Raw genomic sequence first — 6,012 nt, forward strand, 5'->3', positions numbered from 1 at the left:
CAACACTTTATTTATTTATTTATTTACTGGATTCATTGGCATGCGTACAGCAAACGATGAGGTCAGCTTACTGGCTCTGCATGTGTATGTGAAGTTAATACTCAAATTGCACCATCTCCCTCCTCTCTTCTCTGTCAACGTTACAGGCCTAGGTTTAGCTAATGTTTCAAAAGATTGAATTTGCTTCACTTTTGGGGAGCTGGGGAGGCATGTCTCCAGTCTCTCCTTGCTCAGTCTCTTGTGTGCGGCTCTTCAATTAAGTCTTTCCAATGCTGCCATTTCCCATTGACAGTCTCCTTGTGGCTTTTGCGCCTCTCAGCACCCTCTCGGGCCCGGCGACACGGTTGCCATGGCGAAGGCTGCAATGTCACCTTGGAAAAAAAACAAGGCAGCGAGACCCCTAAGTTCATTTCAGCACAAAGTGAGCAGCGTTGAAGAAGCAAAAGTTAATTAGGCCATGCACGCTGGCAGGGGAGTGGGGAAGAGAAGCAAGGCGGGCAAAAATGCAAAGCAATCCCTCATATGCTGTTCGTACCATGCAGCAAATATTCTGGCAGTGATGGAGCCAAAAACAAGCATCTTTCCAGACAGGCAAAAACAAAAACAAAAACACACGACCGAAACAAAACCCAGAGCAAGTGACAAGGCTATAGGGAGAGAATGGGGTTTCTGAGGTCTCCCTTTAACCCTAAGAGGTCTGGGCTTTCACATCATCACATCAGGCAGAAATTTTAAGAGGCTCCCCCCCCCCCGCCTCTTTTTTATGTTAAACACAAAAAACATTCCCAACAAAGGATGGGTTTGAAGTCTTTCACATATTATTAAAAGATCTAATAAGCAGGTGAAGAATTCCAGAAGATTGTCTACGGTAACGAAAAAACATCATAACGTCCAAATTTCACTGGCTGTTGCTGGTATATAAGGCCGAGCATCTGAGTTGGAGGTATAGACAACCAAGTTCCACCATACCATGCTGAACAATTGTGGCTTCTCTTTGCCCTTGCAATAAAGATACTGTTTAAAAATATCCAAGTTGGTGGCTATCGCTATACCCAGTGCTACCGAATTCCATAATGACTCTGCTGTGTGAAGGCATTCTTCCTCTTGTTTCTCCTGTCGCACGCCGCCCCAATCTCTGAGCGGCGCAAGATTCCAGGGGCTCTGGGCAGTTTACCCAGAGTCCATGTTTCCTCTTGGAACTGAGTCACATCAGGGTGTGGTATTGTTATGATACATTGTTTATTTATAAATATACAGTGGTACCTCAGGTTACAGATGCTTCAGGTTACAGACTCTGCTAACCCAGAAATAGTACCTCGGGTTAAGAACTTTGCTTCAGGGTGAGAACAGAAATCATACAGCAGCGGCGCAGCGGCAGCGAGAGGCCCCATTAGCTAAAGTGGTACCTCAGGTTAAGAACAGTTTCAGGTTAAGAACGGACCTCCAGAACCCAAGGTACCACTGTATACAACCTGAACCTACGATGGAGGGGTTCACAGCATTAACACTCTAAGAGGGTCTTGCTTCCTCTATAGGCACAGCATAGGATTCAAGCAGAGATCCTACATCAAGCTCTCCCTCTTTCTCTCTAGTTTACATCACAGCAACTCTATTTATTTATCTCTCTAAGCTCTAGCTTTATCAGTAGAAGGAGGCAGCGGCCTCACCCATTTGCTACCTCGGACAGAGTCCCTTGATCTTTTATTCTTCTTAATGGCTCATCACCTGGTAGGATTGCCTCATGAGGAAGTTGTTGTTGTTTAGTCATTTAGTCGTGTCCGACTCTTCGTGACCCCATGGACCAGAGCACGCCAGGCACTCCTGTCTTCCCTGAGGAAGTTAGCCTAGCTTAATTAGCCTTTAACACTTGGCTTAATTAAAGGATTGGAGGTGTCCACCCAGGTCTGGCTATTTCCTGATTTTAATACCCCAAGCCTTAAATAAATTCCAACACCTACTAAACCCAGGAATTTAGGGTGTATAAGCAACCACAAACTCATAACAATACATTATGGATGGGGTTTTTTTCAAAAGTAGTGATGGATCAAATGTTGTTTAGTCATAACATCACATTATCTAAGGTTTTCCATCATTGTAATACAGTCTGATGAGCTGCATTTGATAAAAAACAGCCATAGTTCAGACTGAATCTCCTTATTTGGTCCATTAAACAAGGATAATAAAAACAGGACAGGCACATAAGCAATTAGCTCCATTGCTATTTTAGAAAGATCATTATAGACTAAGACCCAGAACTGCTGAATATGGGAACAAAATTCTAAAGGTATTGGTTTGATTTGTTGGTGCAAAAAATGTATATCCAGAATTCTTGAATGCCAAGATCCAAGTTTGGGGCAAGTACTCTTTGGTGTGAGAACCCCAGCAGAGATATAAAGTCACAAAGTAATCAGTGAAGAAATGTAGGCTGTACAGTAAAAGCTTTAAGATATGCCCTTCTAAGTGAGTTCCAAAATGTCCCCTTTAAAAGTTCCTTTCCAAAGTTCCCCTCTTCCCATAGCATAAGAAAAGACCACATTTGGCAAGTTAAAAATGGTTTACTTACAAACTTTCCAAAGGTCAGATTCATGTGCTTCAGTATACTTGCACATGCACTAAAACACATTGCATTAATGTAACCTAGATTAGGCTATACCTGTCCAGATAGAGCCAAAGCTGGGCCACCAGCCAAAGGTGATGGAATGGAAGGCACTCCACACCACTGTGAGGCAGCATAACTCTGTCAAGAGGAGGCAACCTACCAGCCATCTGGTCTAGGGAACTGCCCACTAACAGTGCCTCAGTTGTGCTTGTTTATAAGCTCTCATCCAGTCCATTATTGAGGCAAGACAATGGTCCACCTGCAGATGTAAAGCAGAACTGAGAGTTATCAGTGAATTGCTGACAATGTAATCTAAAACGCTAGATAACCCCACTCAGCAGTTTTGTGTAGGTGTTAAACCAGGGATTAGCAAACTTTTTCAGCAGGGGGCTGGTCCACTGTCCCTCAGACCTTGTGGGGGGCCAGACTATATTCTGGGGGGGGGGGATATGAACGAATTCCTATGCCCCACAAATAACCCAGAGATGCATTTTAAATAAAAGGACACATTCTACTCATGTAAAAACACGCTGATTCCCAGACCATCCACAGGGCTTAGTTTGCCAACCCATATGTTAAACAGCAAAGGGGATGAAATTGAACACCGAGGAACCCCGCATTGAAGGCTCCATGAGGCCAAAGAACACCCTCCTCTCAAGCATCTCTGGAAGTGACCATCCAAGTAGGATTGGAACCACTGCAAAGCAGTGCCACTCACCTACAACTGGATACCATGGTCCATGGTATTGAAGGATACTGAGAGATGACAGCCAAAAATGGGAACTTATTTAAAGACAATTACGAAAAATGCTGGTCGGATGTTAAAAAGGATTTAGAAATATGGTCAAATCTGAAGCTTTCCTTGTTGGGTCGTATTGCTGCTATAAAGATGAATGTATTGCCAAGAATGCTGTTTTTGTTTCAATCACTACAAATCTTAGACAAAATGGACTGTTTCAAGAAGTGGCAGAGAGACATTTCCAGATTTGTCTGGCAAAGCAAGAAGCCCAGGATAAAATTTAAAATATTAACTGATGCAAAAGAAAGAGGGGGATTTGCCCTGCCAGACTTTAAACTCTATTATGAATCAGCAGCTTTCTGCTGGCTGAAAGATTGGCTGCTTCTTGAGAACACAGACATTTTGGATTTAGAAGGTTTTAACAATATTTTTGGGTGGCATGCATACTTGTGGTAAAAGGTTAAAGCACAAAAAGCATTTAAAAACCATATTGTCAGGAAAGCATTGTTTAATGTCTGGACAAGATATAAAGACTTACTTGAAAATAAAACCCCAAGGTGGTTGTCACCGATGGAGGCAAAGGCTCAGAAAAAGCTCAATATGGAGGCCAAGTGGCCGAAATATTGGGAAATTTTGGAGCAGGAAGGAGACAAATTGAAATTGCAGAGTTTTGAGAAACTAAAAGATAAAGTGTGAGACTGGCTTCATTATTACCAAATAAGAGAGGCCTATAATTTAGACAAAAAAATTGGCTTCCAGGTGGAAAAATCAAAGTTGGAATCAGAACTTCTAGATCCTAAAACAAAGATACTTTCAAGAATGTATAACTTGCTGTTAAAATGGAACACTCAGGACGAGACGGTTAAATCTGTTATGATTAAATGGGCACAGGACGTTGGACAGGAAGCGGGGCAAGTGTCGTGGTGCTGAGAGTCAACTCCTTCTTCCGTGGAGCGAAGCTGCACAGCCGTTACCGGACAGCACTACCTTTTTTCTGTGACAATCTGGCTACAAAAACAACTACCCGTGAGTAGGTTAAATTTGGACAATTGGACTCTAAACAACGACCCGTGAGTAGAACGGAAAATTGGACTAAGAAATTTCTTTAATTTGGCACTGAAGCGGGAAGGTCTAAACAGGAAGTCAGCCTTCCGCTTTTTGTAGAATATTAAAGCAAAGACATGGCAAGCTAGAGTTTAGTAAATTGTTTGTAAAGGATCAACTTTCATCATCTAAAATTACTGAACCCCCTTTGGAAGCAGGAGAAGAGGGTTTTTTTTCCCCTGGACTGTTTAAACCTGCAGAAGTGTGTGTAAAGAAAAGCAATTTTCCACCGTCTTGAACCTGGGAGCGGGGTGTCAGGACAGACGTTTTCGGAGTTCATTGACTATAGATAAACGTTTTTGATAGACAGTTAAAAGAAGAGAAACATAGTGATTCCATTGTTCTCCTTCGCAGTTAAAAGGAATAAAATATTGACAAAATATCTGAAAAAGGAAACTTTGTTGTTAGATCTGATTTAAAAAAAACAAAGAGAGATGGATACAAATAGAAGTTCTTCCCCTAGAGGGAGCTTGTGGAACTGTTATTAAATCTGAACTGGGGAGCTTTGCAGCTGCAAATAGATTAAGATAGTGGGATCAGACTTTGACCTTGCACAACAATGTACTCGGAGGCTCTGGTGCGTGCTTTCTGCAAGACAAGTGCTTTATTGGAACAGTTACATGAGAAGACGGATTTAATGACTGTTGCGATCAGAAATTTTGGACAGGTAGTGGGTATCTATATAGAACCCACTCAGGAATCAATTCAGGAGTGTGCTCTGACAGATCAGATGAGGGAGGAGGCTGTGGCTGGACCCCGGGAAGCAGAGATGGAGGGAACTGTGGCCCAGCAGGAACATGAGTTGTTGGATCTGATGAATGAACCTGGAAAAAGCCAGATTTGGAGAGATAGAGTCTTGTTTGGCTTGGAGATGGGGGGCTATGCAGGAATGTTTTGACTTTTCAAGTCTGGCGTTGGGCCGGGAGGAGTTTGGAGTTGTGGGGGTCCTCAACTTTGGAGGGACCTTGAAACATGCTTTTAAATACCACATGGAGTTCAGTGTGGACTATGGAAAAGGGGCTGATCTGTCGAGAAGGGACATAAATATTGTCAAGCTGGAGTGTCCACGAGTGAAAGGAGTAGAAGACAAAGTAAAGTACAGGTATAAATATGAAGAAGATCTGCGGAAGGGACATGGAAGAGACTTAAGGGCCTCGGACATAAGGTTACCAGGTTAATGAACTAGATGGATGGGATAGAAAGGACTGACAAAACCCGAGACCAGGAGGAAGAGACATTGGATGAAGATTGGAAGAAAGTTTTAAAAAATTCTATTTAGGAATGTTTTCTAAAATTAATGAGTATTAGAAAAATGTTGGAACGAAATTATTTGGCTTTAGCAGAAATGTTAAAAAGAATTATGTAAGAATATGCTATGGTTATGAGAAATTGGTATAAATAAGATTTAAGTTTTAAGTTTTAGGGTTTTATATGGTAAGATAAGGTTAAAATAGATTAAGGTAATTTAATGACAGAATATTATGAAAAATGGAAAGGATTTGCTGTGACAATCAATAACTAGAATACAAAAAAGGGAGGTGCGAGGAGGCCGATGAAATAAGGTAATGAC

This window comes from Podarcis vaucheri (assembly GCF_965113315.1).
Source record: "Podarcis vaucheri genome assembly, chromosome: 7".
Classification (NCBI taxonomy): Eukaryota; Metazoa; Chordata; class Lepidosauria; order Squamata; family Lacertidae; genus Podarcis; species Podarcis vaucheri.